Source organism: Amblyomma maculatum, chromosome 5 (genome assembly GCF_055883805.1).
Source record: "Amblyomma maculatum isolate TAMU_Amacu chromosome 5, ASM5588380v1, whole genome shotgun sequence".
NCBI lineage: Eukaryota > Metazoa > Arthropoda > Arachnida > Ixodida > Ixodidae > Amblyomma > Amblyomma maculatum.
In genome coordinates, this window is record NC_139348.1 from 56568353 (window position 1) to 56585654 (window position 17302).

Here is a 17302-nt window from a genome sequence, read left to right on the forward strand (position 1 = left end):
CAAAGATCAAGACGAGAGAGCCCGGAGAGTAGTGGACATCCCGGTGGCGAGAATCATGGCGTCTTCTTTGAGAATTTTGGGAGGAGGCCAGTCGGCGGTGAGCATTAACACGGGCGGCGTCAGCTCGGGGGATGGCGTCACAAACGTAGCAACTGGGGTTAGCGGTGGGAGGCAGTACGCTGTCAAACGGAAGGGGAGGGTCACGGCCGTATAGAAGATAACACGATGAGTAGCCCATTGTGTCGTGACGAGAGGAATTGTACGCGAACGTTACAAATGGCAATGTGATATCCCAGTCACGGTGATCAGCCGAGACATACATTGACAGCATGTCCGTGAGTGTGCGGTTGAGGCGTTCGGCGAGTCCGTTCGTTTGTGAATGGTAAGCGGTGGTAAAATAGTGCTTAATGGAGCAGTACCGAAGAATTTCGTCTACTGCTCGAGAAAGAAAGCAACGGCCACGGTCAGTGAGCAGCTGGCGTGGAGCACCATGGAGCAGGATGACGTCAAGAAGAAACGCAGCCACGTCAGTTGCACAGCTGGTGGGTATCGCTCGAGTGACAGCGTAGCGCGTAGTATAATCTGTGGCCACAGCAATACGTTTATTTCCCGACGCAGAAAGTGGGAAAGGCCCGAGGAGGTCAAGGCCAACTCGCGAAAACGGGTCTACTGGGATGTCGATCGGCTGCAGGGATCCAGCAGGCATGACCGAGGGCTTCTTCCGTCGCTGACACGGGTCACAAGAAGCCACGTAAAACAGAGCGAGAGAGGCCTGGCCAAAAGAAGCGGCGGCGGACGCTATCGTACGTACGAGACACGCCAAGATGACCCGCTGTTGGTGCGTAATGCAGCTGTTGAAGAACGGTGGTACGCACGTGTTCGAGGACTACGAGCAGAACCTCGGCGCCATCTGGTCACATATTCCGTCGGTATAAGGTGCCGTTGTGGAGCACAAACAGAGCAAGGATAGCATCAAGGTGATCAATGCTGAGGCGATTAATAATTCTGCAAAACTTGGGATCTAAGCGCTGCTAATAGCGAATGCTTGAAAGGTCAGAGACGGCCAACACATATGTGTCATCGTCGCAGTCGCTCACCGGTGGCGGATCTACCGGGTTGCGGGACAGGCAATCGGCGTCAGCGTGCAGCCGGCCAGATTTATGGATGACAGAAAAAGTGTATTCCTGAAGTCGGAGGGCCCACTACCGGGTTGCGGGACAGGCAATCGGCGTCAGCGTGCAGCCGGCCAGATTTATGGACGACAGAAAAGTGTATTTCTGAAGTCGGAGGGCCCAACGGCCCAGGCGACCAGTAGGGTCCTTCAAAGTAGAAAGCCAACATAAGGCGTGGTGGTCGGTGATGACGGAGAACGGGCGGCCAAACAAGTAAGGGCGACATTTTGTAATGTCCCACACGAGGGCTAAACACTCACGTTCTGTGATAGAATAATTCCGCTCAGCCGCTGAAAGGAGACGACTGGCATAAGCAATTACGCGAGTGCGACCCATCTGCTGTTGGGCGAGTATGGCACCAATACCGTGACCACTGCCGTCGGTGCGTACCTCTGTTGGTGCCTAAGGATTGAAGTGTGCCGGGACGGGCGCTTTGGTGAGGGCTGCAATGAGCGCCGAAAAGGCTTGGGATTGTTCTTGGTGCCAACAAAATGGAGCGTCGTTCTTCAAAAGATGGTGAATGGACGAGCCGTCTCCGTAAAGTTAGGTACAAACCGCCGAAAATAGGAGCAAAGCCCAAGAAAACTACGCACGTCACTGGTACAACGGGATGTAGGAAATGCACTTACAGCACGTATTTTGTCTGGATCGAGTTGAACGCCACGGCATCGACCACGTGACCGAGCACCTTGAGTTGACTTCGGCCGAAGCTACATTTCTTCGAGTTCAGCTGAAGCCCAGCTCTTCGTAAGACGCCAAAAATGGTATCAAGGCGATAGAGATGGCTCTCGAATGTAGAAGAAAATACAATGACGTCATCGAGATAGCACAAGCAGGTCGTCCTTTTCAAGCCGCGCAGGAGAGAATCCATCATGCGCTCGAATGTTGCGGGCGCATTACACAAGCCGAAAGGCATCACACTTGCTCATCAGCTGCTGTGGTTTCTTGTGCTAGCCTTCTACCCCGCACCTCCACCAAGATGATACGGCGCAGAAGGCTAGCACAAGAAACTACAGCAGGTGATGAGCAGTGTTCACAGCACAGCAGAGCAGAACACAGCAGGTGTTCAGGCAAGCCCCAATGGTTTCTTCAGCTTTGTCGTCTCTCACTCTATTTTCTATATTCGTCCTCTTCGGTGGCATATACGTAACAATATAATGCTCAACGATTTCAGAATATGTTTGCGCCCTACAGGTTCTGGCAATCCGGTGGTTTTACGGTTACCCGAAGTAGAGAGCTCGGGCTAACTCATGTGCGGCTTCATTGCTGGGAACCGAAGCATACGTTGGGACCCATATTATGCTGACTTTTCAACTCTACTCGTTGCCGGCCGTGGTCCTCGCTGGTTTTGGCGAGACTCTCCCTTTAATTAAATTTCGGATAGGAGTTTTACTATCGCTGACTACGACTTTTGCCCCGTTCCAACGCAAGAAAGCGCTATAGCAACTTCTCCAGCATTCTCTTTGTTGCGGCTGCAAATAGTGGCTGTCGACTTGGGAGCGCCTAGTCCGTTCACTACTGATGCAATGCCGCGCCTTACTTTCCACTAACCGCATTCATGTAGGCGACCTTTCCGCGCTTCATTTTCCGAAGCGTTTGTGAGCGCTTCGGCTCTCCTATTCCTCCTCTCGGTATAATGCTCAGGGTGTATACCCCTCGGGAGTTGGGGTATCACTATTTTCGCCCTACATGTTAGTTAGGTAATCGTCTTATGATGTCATTGGTCATGACCCAACTTGACGTCATTACCAGATTTAACATCATGATGATGTCAGTTTCTTTTATCATAGGCACCTAGACGTGACGTCATTCTTACGTCACATCCTGATGACGTCTGAGTATCATTCATTAGTTATTTATTAATCATTACTAATTACCTATTATTAACTATTGTTCCTACATTTGCTACACCATATTAACTATCATTACATGGCAACCGCGTTGGAACGACAATAGACAAGGATAACTGAGACTTTGCTCAACTCTTTGCCGGCCAGGATTCTCGCTGTTTCCGGTGAGATCCTGCCTTTCATTAAATTCCGATAGCAGTTTTACTGTCGCTGAGTACAAATTCTGCTTCCATTCTAACCCAAACAAGCGCTATAGCAACTTCAGCCATCTTTAGTCCGTTGAAACATCCACCATGCCTGACTTCCTATTAGCCGCGTCCGCATAGGCGACCTCGCTGGGTCCACTTTTCCAAAACATTTTGTTATCGCTTCGGCTGTCTTCTTCCACCTCTGTCTACTCCCCTTTATCCCCATCCATGACCATGAGCCTTCCCATTCAATAAAGGACATTCAATCAATCAATCTCGGTAATATGCTCCGGATTCATATCGCTCGGGAGGGGGGGGGGTATCACTATTTTCTCCTTACATTTAGGGGGACGTTAATTTTACGGCGCAGCCCGCGGTCAGCTTGCAAGCCTGCTGTCTTCAAGATCGCTCTGCCCGTGGTGGTGCTGCTTAGTCTCTCTAGCTAAAACATGCAAACTTTCTCCCCGTATTCTTCCCAGTTATTATGCACAACCATTGAGAAGAGGTTCTCCGTAGAGGAGCAGATCGGGAGTCGTAGGGCTCTTTTGATATAACTTCTGATGATATAGTCTAATTTTCTCTTTTGATCCGCTCTAAAATTTAGGAATGGTGTGGCGTAGCACTTTCGTAAAAAATTAATCGGTTGATGACGTCGTGATTCTCATGACCTGTTTTGACGGTACATCACGCGCCCCTAGACGAGAAGAAGGAGGAATAAATTTATTTTATGTCCGGCAGGGTTTAACGCAACCGGGCCTAGGTCTGCCATGTGGGAATGTCGAGAGCCTGTCTCTTCACCGCCACGAGCGCCTGCTGGACGGCCCAGAGTTGGTCATTGAGGCTGCAGCTCGACGAGAAGGTTTCCGGTTTAACGCGTCTATTACCGGTTTCCATTGGGCGAACTGGAGCACTTTTAGCTGCAGTAAAAGTGCTCTCGCGAGTTTCAGCGCCTACCAGTGGTCGAACAGAGCAGTAGCGTTGTGTTCTATTGGCAGAGGAGGCGCACTTTTGGGGTCCCGGGAGCAGCCGAGAGTAAAGCCCTTGGCTTTAGCCGAGAGCAGTCCTCGGCGCTCCGTCGCCAGCGGCGGAGTACAGGGAGAACGGAGGAAGTCACGTGACCTTTTTGATGTCACTTCTGGCACGGCCGGTCTCGAGGGAGAGCGCGCGCGCTCTCTCTCTCTCGAGGCCGGCCGTGCTTCTGGTTATTCGCCCGGAGCCCGGGCAGGACGGGAGAGAAACATGGCGGAAGACGGCAGCGGAGGCGTTCGGCCGGCAGATACGGGCAACGCAAGCGCGGAAAAAGTTTGATCACATTCCGTCGCATCACATTCACAATGTTCCGTTGGGGAGACGAGAACGCGCGTCCCCAGTGTTCTCGTGCGCTGCTCTGGCTGCTCGTTGCTCTTGGTCCTGTTCGCCCAATGTAAACCGGTATAGTGCTGCCGATGAAGTGCTGCTATGTTTGTCGTGCAGACTTTGCATGTGTTGGTGTCAAGTATTTCGGGGTAAATCCTCTTGTTCTACAGCGGGTTCGTGTATGTATCTTCTTGTAATTGCCTCCATACGACTGCATGAGCTCTGCATAGTTTCCTGCTAGGCGGAGGGAAGGTTAAGTCATTAAAGCTCCTCATCCTCTCTCTCCCCCTTCTCCGCCATGACTCTCTCCGGAGCGACAAGCGAGACCTCGTGCTACGAAGTGAGCGACTTCGTTGAGGTTGCTGATAGGTGGAGACGGTCCCTATATGTGCCAGGAACCAAACTACCCAGGTAGCACAAAGTGGGCTATGAAGGGTGGGCCCCTGTGGGCCCGATGTAGGCAATGCAGGACAGCCCCGGTGGGCTCAATGTGGGTGCTGCAAGAGGGGCCGACGTAGGCCCGAAGGGGGCTGTCGACAAAGCCCCAATGGGCACCACTAGGGGCCGATGCAGGCAGCCCTTGCGGGGCTGCCCACATTTTTCCGGCATTGTTAAAAGGGCACGTCCCGCCAACTCCCCGCGATGGTCCTATTTTGGACCGATTTGGGCAGCCGCTTTGGAGGAACATTTTTTTTATTTCAGTTAGCCCCTCAGATAATGACATAGGACCAATGCGGGCTCTATAGCGCTAGCCGCGCTTGGGGTTGCCCACATTATTCTCATAGGGGTCCGACGCAGGAAATTGATGGAAAGCCCTAGTCCAAATTTTCCCAATCAATATTTACGCACATAATTAAGTAACTATTTTATACATGTCTGCACTTTCTGAACAGCCACAATAATAATTTAGCAATAATTCATAACATTCGTCTAGCCAAAATGACTTCATGTGCATCTTGTTCAGGCTATAGAGGTGTGTGTTCTGAACAGTAATATTGTGCTGAGAGTTGCAGGCTGTCCGAAGCAACCACATAAGAGACGACAGTTAGCAATCAGTTTGCTTTAGTATTTGTAGCGCAAGTTACATGAGCGCGAGAACTAAAGCCATGTAAATTTCTAATCGACAAAACATGGCAACAACTGTTATACAAGTCATCTATAATAGTAATTTAGGGTAACATCTAATGCAAATAAAGGTTGGAAACAATGATTATGCAATTTCACGCACGCCTTCTAGCCCCATTATGGCCGATGTGGGACCTACAGCGGTTTTGTGTGGGCAGCCCCAATTGGGCTGGGTGTTGATTTTGAACCTAAAGCCCACTTGCTGTTGCACGTGCCTTCAAATTCCCCACAAGGGACCAATTTTGGTACCATGCGGGCCCTCTCGCCTTCCAGCCTCATTACGGCCCCTGTGGAATATAAAGCAGCTTTATGTGGGCAGCCCCAATTGGGCTGGACGTTGTTTTTGAACCTAGAGCCCACCTGCTGTTGCACAGGCCTTCAATGTCCCCACAAAGGACCGATTTTGGTACCATGCGGGCACGCCCGCCTTCCAGCCCCATTACAGCCTATGTGGGACCTAAAGCGGCTTAGCTAAGGCTGCCTCATTTGGGCTTCACGAGGGCTTGCCCAAATTGAGCCCTTATTAATATTTTACCTGCCCTCAAGTAACCTACAAGGGGCCGATTGGGGCAGCATGTGGGTATGTCCGTTTTCTTGCCCCACTACGGCCGATGTTGGTCCCACAAAGGTTTAACGGGGGCGGCCTCATTTCGGATCTATGAGGGCTTTCCCATAAAAAGCCCACATTTAGGTTGGATTGCCCTCAAATATCCGGCAAGGGACCCATGTGGTTTGGATGCAGGAATGTGCTCTGCATTAGCCCAAGAAACGCCGCTATGGAACTCATGCAGGAGGATCAGGGACAAGCCCAAATGGGCCTTGCGCACTTTCGCCCCATCGGGGATCGATGCTGGTTTTATGATGGTTGCCCCAGCCCCACTTGCCTACATCGGACCTACTGGGGCCCCACATTCTGTGCTACCTGGGTAGCTCTACGTTGTTGTCCGGTGAGTGTTTCAAGTCTTTGATTCTTCGGCAGCCTTCCACTGATATTCTACCCTGGGTGTAATTCTCTATTGCCGTGCGTAAGTCAATGACGACGATCCCGCATCAGGATCAGATATGGCATTTGCGATGGCTAATGATTCGCCCACTTCAGCGTTTCGCGTCTTTATGCTGGCGGAGTGGACAAGCGTTCCGGAAGTGTTGACGACCACGACAGCGTATCGTCGATCGTCTCTATACTCGGTAGCGTCAACGAAGCGCGCTTCCCTCGCTTTTCCGTAGTTCTATAGCAAGGTGGCGACTCTGGCCTGTCTTTGGCCGTGATTATACGTCGGGTGTACGTTTCTCGTAACTTGTGCTACTCGCTTGCCGTCGATGACTTTCCGCGGGATCAGTTCTTTCTCCCTGTGTAGACGGTGGTAGCCAATACCAAGCCGCTCGAGTATGTGGCCGCCAGCTGCGGTGGTCGTCAGTTTTTCTAGCTGCGATATGTGCTGTTCTTCTTCGAGTTCGTCCAACGTGTTGTAGATTCCTAATTGTAGCAGGAGCTCGGTGCTAGTCAAATATGGCAGTCCAAGTGCTGTCTTGTATACCCTGCGTACAATTACGTCTATTTTGTTCTCCGCCAAGTACCAAATGTGAAAGGCAGCCACGTAGGTTAACTGGCATATTACAAAAGGAGTGCGCGAGTCGTATCAGACTCTCCTCTCTCATTCCACTTCTCCTCATGGTGACTCTCTTTAGTAATCTCATTGCATTGACAGTCTCGTGTATACGCTTAATGACTGTCTCACCATTTACGCTGTTGAATTCTACGGTCATGCCTAGAACTTTGATATTTTTCACTATGGGAATGGTTCTACCGTCAATCGTGCTTAACCTGATTGCTTCATATTCTGTCTTCTTTTGTCTGCTAGGTGATCGTTTCTTCTGCGTGGGGCGATACAGCAGAAGCTCGGACGTCTTGGTCGAGCAGCGGAGTGCCGTATTAGTCAGGTATTTTTCTATGATGTCTATCGCTTCCTGCGCGAAGATTCAAGCTGGCCGTCGCTGCCACGGTTGACCCAGATCGTGATGTCCTCGGCGTAGATGGGGAGATGTACGTTTTTAATTTTTCGAGCTCTTTCGTAAGGCCAATTATTATCAGGTTCAACAGCATGGGCCTAATAATCGTTCCTTGAGGGCTGCCGGTGCTTTCAAGCTTTTGCTCCTCAAACCTGATGTCTCCCGCTACTAGGAGCGCCCGTCTGTCGGCGAGAAAGTATTTTACGTAATTAGAGGCTCTTTCACCGAGGTTCATGCGCGAGACGTGTGCCAGAATCGCCAAATGTGCGACCCTGTCGAATGCGCTTTCAAACTCGAGTCGGAGGATAGCTTTGGTGGAACGGGTCATTTCGTCCGGGATCTGATATTTTAGCTGGAGCATACAGCCTTGCGTAGAGAGGCGAAGCCGAAACCCGATGACGGTGTTTGGGTAGGTATCTGTCAATTCGAGGTGAGTGTTTGCTTGATTGAGGAATGCAAATTCACAACTTTGCCCATACATGAAGTAAGCAACATTGGCCTCAGGTTTTCCAAGCTAGGAGCCTTGCTGAGTTTGGGGATGAATACCGTCTATGCGGTCTACCACTGCTTTTGTACGGAGCCCTCCTTCCATCGTTCGTTTATATACTCCGTGGATTTGTTCACGGAGTCGTTGTTCAAGTTTCTCAGTCTTATCGGTGACACTATTCGGTTCGGGAAACCACCTAATGTGAAGGTCGAGCCGCGCTAAACGTATTTCTTCGCTGCTGAAATCTTCATCTAGCGAAGCATTGGGCCTTCCCGCGTAAGAACCTTGTGTGAGAGAGGGCCGCAGAGTGAGATACCTCAGGCGCAGTGTATTCGCCACGCTATCTCCCTGTCCACCCTCTTTATTTCGAAGTCGGTCGCGATGGTCTTCGCGGCGTTTCTGCTCTAGGGATTAAGTCCGTGCGTCCATTCGTCTATATCGCAGATGGACGCGGAGTCTTGCCTCGCCTTTCTGACTTACCGAAATTCTTCACAGTCTGTCCACTTGAATTCTTTTTTCAATGATATGGGCTGATGAGATGTCAGGAGGAAGCTCTCGAATATTATGATCGCTGCCTAAACCAATCGCAGTGTTTCTCCAAGTCGCGTTTTTGCGCTTTTATCGAAAGTGAGATTGGGTATGGTATCTCGTGTAACCGAATTTCCCGTCCTCGTCGGATCATCGGGATTGGTGATGAGTGTGAGGTCGAGATCTAGGGAGTCTTGCCACAACTGTCTGCCCTTGAATGTGCGGTAGGTGTAACCCCAGATGCTATTCGGAGCTTTGAAATCGCCTTCTATTACGAAGGCATCGTTGACGACCAGTCGCAGCGTTTTCTTGTGGTCGGCGCGGCCGACCGCTTCTAGTTTTCCTTTGTTAGTCTCTTGTATCACCTCTTGTTCTTTTGTATAAAGTTCTCCGGTTGTTTACCAAGTTGCTCCACCAACTTACTGGCTTGCTCCTCCATCTAGTCACCCATCAACGCCGAACCAAAAACTTTATTCGCAGCTTTGCCCTCGGCTTCGCTAAAACAACGAGAAGTGCGTTCGTAGCTCTTTGGTCGCTTCGACTGTTGGCTCGGAACTTTCAGTGGCACGATAATTTCGCTACATATTTTTTTGTTTATGCAAAATGCTTTTCACCTATGTGTTTCAGTAAAAATCACATACGTAAAACAATCTTCAGTTTTCACGGAATCGTTCTCAGTTCGAACAAATGAACATATTTTTTTACTAAAGATGGCACACAGGTTCATGACGTAGTGCTCTTGAAACGTAATGACGCGCAACTAAGCGATGCAGCAGCCTGTATACTTGCTGTATTCCTATTAAGGAAAAGAAAAGCGAAAACGACCATAACTACGGGTACTTCAAGGTTAAAATTCCCATTTTTTTACTTTTTATTTTTTCAAATCAGGTCGACGTTTAGAGCAAGAACAAATCCACATAGAACTAAGCGTGGGCATATAAATCAGCAAGAAATACAAAATACTCGATGAGCTAAGACCTGAAGAACTAAATTGGCAGTAAAGAAAGAATAGAGAGAAAGCAAGGGTCAACTTTGAAACTATATCTACGAACTTGGGACAAGGTGTAGTCCTCAGATAGAAGCGCGGTAAAATCATATTTCAGCCCGAGGAAGCTTGTCAAAGCGGCAGAATATTACAGAGAGGAAACCTAATTCTCAATAATGTGTTAAATTCTTTGAGAGCGGTGTTCTCTAAAAATGCCCCAAAACTGCCTAAATAACGCGCTCGCATTACTTTTAATATATATGAATTGCCATTAGCTACCTGGATAACACGATTGTATAGAATTGTTTAGTTCTCTGGAGGGAAACGCCTTCGGTGCGGTGATTATATGGTTGGATAATAAGGCATAGAATGGCTGAAGAATAGTTTCTGATCAGTGCTTAGGAGAACGCTGTCAAAAGCTGTAGTCAAATCCATCATTATGAGCCATGTATTGCAGCTTTTGAACAAAAATAACTTCCAGAGAGAGTATCGTTATTATGCAATTTCAATTTTGTTACCATATATGCTGGCGACATATGAGCGCACACTCATTGCACTGTAGGTAATTGTTTTAAATTTTTATTTTTTCGTTTGCCTTGCCACATGTAGTGCTGTTGATTTTTTTTATTATCTTCCACATGCACACAACGTTCCGGCAGTGTGCGATTTACGTCGCGTTAGAATGCGAACAATTCCAGTACAGTTAAGATTTCTTTTCTTGTCAAGTGAATTAGCTAGACATAGCTAGAATATATACTGCTTGTATTTTTTCTTTGAGATAAAATATTTTATAGAGAGAGAGAGAGAGAACAACTTTTATTTAAAATGCCTGCAGAATCGGTTAGGCTCCGTCCAAGCAGGGAGGACAAACTTTTACCGTGACGCGGCCACTACGTCAGTCTCGTGCGTTGTGCTCCTTGAGGTCTTGTTACGTCCCTCGCTACTTCCGCGGGTTCGAGAGGGCCGCCGCCCCCTTCTTGGGGGTGCTGCCCCCCTCTCCACGGTTTCGCTCGGTCGCTGCTTCTCTAGAGCTGCCGAGACCTGCTGGACGGCCTTGAGTTGTGTCTCTTGATCACAGCTCCTCGTTGCAGCCTCTAGCTGCGGCGGGATCGTCGTCTTCTCGCTGGCTTCGCGCGGGTTTACGCTACAGTCCCAAAGGATGTGAGCCGCGGTGGCTCTCTCCGCGCACAGTCTACACATGTCGCTCGCGTGCACACTCGGACACATGTGCTTAGCTAGCACCGGGGTGAACAGGGACCCCGTCTGTAATTGTCTGTATAACACTGCCTCCTTCCGGGTAAGCCTTGGGTGAGGTGGCGGCATAGTCGGTCTGTTCAGTCTGTACCATTTCACTATTTCGTTGAAGGTGGTCATCTTGTCCTTGGCACTGCGCCGCGACCAAGACTCCGAGTCGGCCGTGCTTGCAGCCGCGCGGTTGGTTAGTCCTCGCGCGGCCGAGTTGGCCGTCTCGTTGTGGTTCACGTTTCCGCGTTCCGACACGTCACTGCCCATGTGGGCCGGAAACCACTTGATCACCACAGGACTTTTGCGTCCGATGACTTCGGCCTTGCGCAGTATGCGCGCGGCCTCACTACATACTCTACCCTTGGCGTAGTTCTTCACTGCCGTTCTAGAGTCACACAACACTGTAGTGCATCCGGGGTCGGAAACGGCCAAGGCGATGGCCACCTCCTCCGCCCGGTGCGCTTCTCGAGTCCGGACGCTCACCGCGGTCTTCGTTGCACCCGTCGATGCCCCGACAACCACCGCCGCGTATGCGTTGGTGTTCCCTGGATACTCCGCCGCGTCCACGTAGGCGGCGCCTTCTTCTCTGGCGTGGAGGTGTACGAGAGCCCTGGCCCTCGCCAACCTCCGCTCCCTGTTGTGCTCGGGGTTCACGTTCTTCGGGATCGGGAAGACCCTGAGCTTTCTGTTGATGCTATCTGGTATAGGCACGTCTTTCTGCTGCTTGCCTTCCCTCGGTTCTAGGCCAAGGTCCCGCAGTATCTGTCTTCCGGTTCTCGTTTAAGAGAGACGCTCGAGTTGCGCCGTTCTCTGTGCTTCGGCTATTTTGTCCAGCGTGTTGTGGACTCCCAGCGCCATGAATTTTTCGGTGCTCGTGCCCCCGAGGAGACCGAGTGCCGCTTTATACACCTTGCGTATGGTGGCGTCTATCTTGTTACGTTCACTCGGCCTCCAGTTGTGGAAGGCGGCCACGTACGTTATGTGGTTAACTGCGAAGGATTGAACGAGCCTAGTCAGGCTCTCCTCCTTCATCCCCGCTTTTTTATTGGACACCCTCTTCATGAGTCTCATTGCCGCAACCGCTTTGCCCGCGAGCTTGTTGACCGCTTCACCGTTGGCTCGGTTTCGCTGGATGAGCAGCCGAGTGCTCGAATCTTCTCCACCTCCGGTATCACTTGTCCTCCCGCCGTCTTTACCGTGATCTTGGGACGCTCGTACTTGACTTCCATATTCGTTGTTTTCCTGCCCGATCCTTTCGGGGGAATCACCAGCAGTTCTGACTTGGCCGGAGAGCAAACGAGTCCCGACCCGTCCAGCTGCTCCTCGATGGCGTTGACCGCTTCTTGCAGCGTTGTCTCGATGTGTCCGTCGCTTCCTCCCGGTACCCATAGCGTAACATCGTCGGCGTAGATGGTGTGCCGGACTCCCGCTACTCTTTCTAGCCGGGTGGCCACCCCGATCATCACGAGGTTGAAGAGTAGCGGGGAGATTACCGACCCCTGCGGAGTTCCGACGCTGCCCAGCTTCTTCTCTTCGAGCTGCAGATCTCCCGCACAGATTTCGGTGGTCCGTTCCGTCAGGAAGTCTTTGATGTACTGGTATGTCCTCCTGCCCATGTTTAGCCTGGATACTTGGGCCAGGATAGCCGAGTGCCTCACTTTATCAAAGGCGCTCTGCAAGTCCAGCCCGAGTACGGCTCTGTAGTCCTTGGTGCCCGTCGTATCGTCGATGATCTCGTTCTTCAGTAAGATCATGGCGTCTTGCGTCCCGAGTTTGTTCCGAAACCCGATGATGGAATTTGGGTAAAACTCCGATTCTTCCAGGTAACGCTGCCACCTGTTCATGAGAACGTGCTCGAGGACCTTTCCCACGCCCGAAGTGAGAGAGATCGGCCTGAGGTTCTCTATGTTGGGCGACCTGCCAGGCTTGGGGATGAGGATCGTCTTGGCTGCTTTCCATTGCTTGGGTAGCCTTCCTTCTTGCCAGCACTTGTTGTAGAAGTTCGTGAGCGTTTCGATGGCCGCTTCGTTGAGGTTCTTGAGCGCTCTGTTGGTCACTCGATCGGGACCCGCGGCAGACCTTCCATTGAGATTCTGCAGGGCAACTCTGACTTCCCAGGTCTGGATGTCGCGATCTAGCGTCTCGTTCTCTTTGCCTTCGTAATCCGGGTGTCTTTCCGTGGGGGTGGTCGGCAGGTACTTGGCGTCCAAGCGCCGCTTGACCTCGTCTTCCCCGTGTTCGCAGATTGCCTTGTGTAGGATCCTGGCCAGGTTGTTGTGTTGGTGGCCCTTGGTCTTGGTTTCGTCGAGGAGGTGCCGCAGCATGTTCCACGTCTTGCCCTTGTGCATCTGTCCGTCGATCTGCCTGTTGAGCTCGGCGATCTTCTTCCTTAGACTTCGGTTGGTTCGTCGCTTCTGCCATCTCGCCTTTATGGACTGCTTGGCTTGTATCAGGTGGGCCAGCCGACTGTCCATCTTGTCTATCCGTTCGTCCGTCTCTAGCTCTTTGGTGGCTCCTTCCGTCGTCTCAACGACGTTGGCCGCCCATTGCTCGATGTCCGTAATGTCCACTTGCACCGCGGATAGCGCCTTTCGGAAAGGCGTCCCAGTCCGTAATGCGATGCTTCCTTATGCCGGTGTTGCCTTGGCCTTCGAGCGGTACGACGACCTCCACGATGTAGTGAGGCTGCCCAGCTCTTGGCCCGTGTATCTCCATTTCGCTTCTCTTGATCCTCCGTCAGTTTTGACGAAGGTAAGGTCAGGAGTTGTGTCTCTCGTAACAGATGTGCCGATCCTGGTGGGAAAGGCCGGATCCGTGATTAGGTTCAGTCCGACGTCGGTAGCGTCTTGCATCAGCTCTCTCCCCTTGACCGTCGTTCTGTGAGCGTATTGCTCCCCGCGACTGAAGTTGCCTTGTGGAGTAGTGCCTTGAATTTCTGTTGTACGTGGGACGGATTGCTGTAGACGTTCACCAGGAAAGTGCTCTCCTTCCTCTTCTTGCCCGTGATTACTTCCACCGTGCAGTGTTCGATGGTGCTTCTGCCGATCATTTCGTGTTCCACGAAGGTGATCCCTTTCCTAACGAAGGTGCAGACCCCTCTGCCCTTGCCCTTGGACGTGTCCCTTTTGCTCGGCGGGCTGTCGTGCGATCGGTAGCCCGGCAGTCTCGGCGTCTCTTCGCTGTGTGTTTCTTGAATCATTATGACGTCTGGTTTCCTCGTTAGTTGCTGCAAGTGTTGCTGCAGCAGCTCTCTTGCCGGTAAAGCCGTTGCAGTTCCAGTGCCAGACCAAGAGGTCTCTCACTGGTGGTGTGGATGTTGCTGTACGTGCTGTCCCGTCCATGATTGCTGCAGTTTGGCGGTGATCTGTGCTTCCATACCTTGTATTTGTGCCTGTATCTGCGTCTGTAGCTGTACTTGCGTTTGCGCCATCATGTTCTGGATCGTGCTCTGTATGTTCGTTGTCATCTGCTGAACCGTTTGCGCGAGCGTAGTAAGGCTTTCGTTGGTTACCTTGCTGATCGCCTCGAGACGGTCGAGTCTGTTGTCCTGCTTTTCGATTCTCTCCATTGTCTTTCGTTCCTTGGCGCCCTCTATGGCTCTCCTCTTGGGAGCCGGTCCCGCCACTTTCGTGGCTCTCGGGTCCACCTCGACCTCTGGTTCGTCCTCAGTTATCTCTTCTTGTCTTCTCTCTTGTGCGGGCATCGGCAGGAGCTGCTGCTTTTGCTGCATCGCAATTAATGTTGTTAGCTTCGCGTTGATTTCCTTGATGGTTGCGTCCTGTTCGGCGATTCTCTGCTTTAGCTTCTCGCTCTCGTCTCTTAGGGCTTTTATTACCACCCCGTTCTCTTCTTGGAACTTCTTCGTGGCTTTTTGCGCCGGTGGTTGTCTCTTCTCTGCCATGTTTGCCTTGACTGTTTCGGCCCAGGCGACTCTTTCCCCCGATTGCGACGGTCTGTGGCGGCTGGCGCTCCTGCCTCCCTCGCTGTTGACCCTCTTGTGGCTGCTGTCGCGCTGCCTCGAATCTCCGCGGGGTCTCTCGGCAGACGGCTCTCGCAGCGGCGGAAAGCTTTTCGGATCCAGTTGTTGCTGCCTGGCTTCCATCTTGCGTTCCCATTGCCGTTTTTTGAGCACATACGGCATCCTGTACTCGTTCTTGCATTCCCTCTCGCCCGTTGGATGCTGTCCCCCGCAGAGCCTGCACTTGGGCTTGCATTCGCGTTTGTGATCCTCGCTGGGCTGATTCCGCAGCCGAAGCATACTCTGGTGTTGGGATTCGGGCATACGTCTCTCCTGTGGCCGATCTTGCCGCATTGCCTGCACACGTCAAAGTGCTTGCGGTAAAGCCCGCACCTGACTAATATCGAGCCATACTTGACGTAGTTCGGTACTTTCTCTCCTGCGAAGAGTACTATCACCGTGGTTGTATTGCCGATTCTGTGCGCCTCCACCGCTAGGGGGTTGGACGGGTTCACGATGTTCTCGGCTATCTCCTCCGGGGTGTTGTCTACGGCTATGCCTCGGATGACTCCCTTGACCGTGCCGTCCGGCGCCGTTCGGTAGGCGCTGACTTCGTATGTCCTGTCTCCTACGTTAAGGGTTTTGACCTTAGAGTACAGCGTGGCACGCCTCTCGTCCGGGGTGCTGACCACGATGATGTTTTGCAGCGCGTTCGTGCAGATGGTGTCTGCTTTGGCTTCTTCCTTCGTTACTCGAGCCGCCGTCATGAAGGCCGACATAATTATTGAAGCCTCAGTTTTCGCTACATTGAGACCTCCCCGTGGTCTCATGACTATATTAGTGTCTTCCTTCGGCATGTCCATCGGCATCCTCGCCGCTTTCGTTACCGAGGCTGCAACTCTCTTAGCAAAGCTGGCCCTAGTCTTTGGTCTAGACTGGCGAGTAATGGCGTCGGACTCACCGTTTTCCTTGCCGGCCATGATCTGCTTGACGCGCTTGCCGGAGGCCGACCAGCCTTCGACTTCTTCCGGTGTAATGTCCTCTCCTTGAACTTCAATGCACGTACGCCCGCCGAGACTGCCGATGCTCGGTGCTGACGTCATGTTGTCTCCCATCGACGTGGCCACTTCCATTTCGGACGCCATCTTGGTCGTACTCATCGCCGGGTTAGGCCTAGCGGCCGGGCCCGTCGCCACCGGTGGCCGTACTCGTGGTAGGCCGACGTTAGGCATAGAGAAAAGTCCGCACCGCAATAGAGAAAAGTCCTCGTAAATCGGGAGAATCACGTACCGCTTGGTCAAAACTGGTACCGGTCGATGCCCCGCACCTTCGCGCACACTTTGGTACCAGATATATCGCGGTAACTGTAAATTAACACTGCGTTAATTGGCATAGTAGCAGGGGCCGATGAGAAGCACGTCCCCTCCCGTCGGCGACCGCAGCGCCTTCCAAAATATTTTATGCGATGCTACACCGATGGCCAAAGTCGTTCAGTCTTTGTCTGTTGCTGAAGCCCACATCAGCGCGCTAAAGAGTACAGTAATAAGATGCAAATTTCTGTTTAGTAGATATTAGAACACGAAGGCCTTGAAAGCAGCCCCAGCATATCTGTCTATAAGAACAGCTAGTATTGAGGCGTGGTACAGTCTGTGCTGATGCTGAATGCCGGAAACAGCTAGCGTAATGGCGAATCATGCAGTGAGTGTTTGATTAGCTAGCACGATCGATATCTCCCATCTCTGCAATCGCTTGCACATATGTAGGGCTTCTTTCTATCGCGTAAAAAAGGCGGAAATGATGATGCTACGCGTGCGTGTTTCCGATCATAGACAAACGTTTACAGGATGCGGATTCACCGGATATATTCGATCGTTTCTGCGTTTACTATCCAAACGTAGCCACTGGTGTTTGTTAAAGCGACTCACACGTTCTGTTGCGTTCTTTGCATTTGAGTACCTTGCGTTTCTTGACTGCGCAGGAGTTTTTTCGCGGACACGCATCTATTAAACTTTTGCTTGTCAGATGTGTGCTCGAGCGTGTGCGTATGCTTGTGCACTCGTATGCGTATATATAGGCCCATAGAACGAAATTCCATGCGCGAGAGTTGTTGCCGAGGCGTGTTCAGGATCTGTGCACTGATGTGTTTATCACTTTCCATCATCGTGGTTTGTAGAGATCAGAAAAACAAATCGTCTCCACCGGGACGATTATCCAGCTAGTCCGCAAGTCAGCTGCTGCCAGCGCAGCCCTGGACTAGGGGCACCGACCACCCAGCTCCTGCGAATTTTTACTGATTATTATGCTCATCAAAATTTTTCTCTCTCTCTGTCTCCACCGGGAATCAGACTCCTAGCCTAGCTAGCGCTTTAACCAACTGCGCTAAACCCCGGATCGCGAA

At 51.5% G+C, this 17302-nt stretch overlaps 1 pseudogene; it reads right to left on the reverse strand.

The window, feature by feature from the left end:
• Positions 1 to 14244: 14244 nt before the first annotated feature.
• On the reverse strand, positions 14245 to 16049 carry LOC146188361 (uncharacterized; annotated as a pseudogene).
• Positions 16050 to 17302: the final 1253 nt, after the last annotated feature.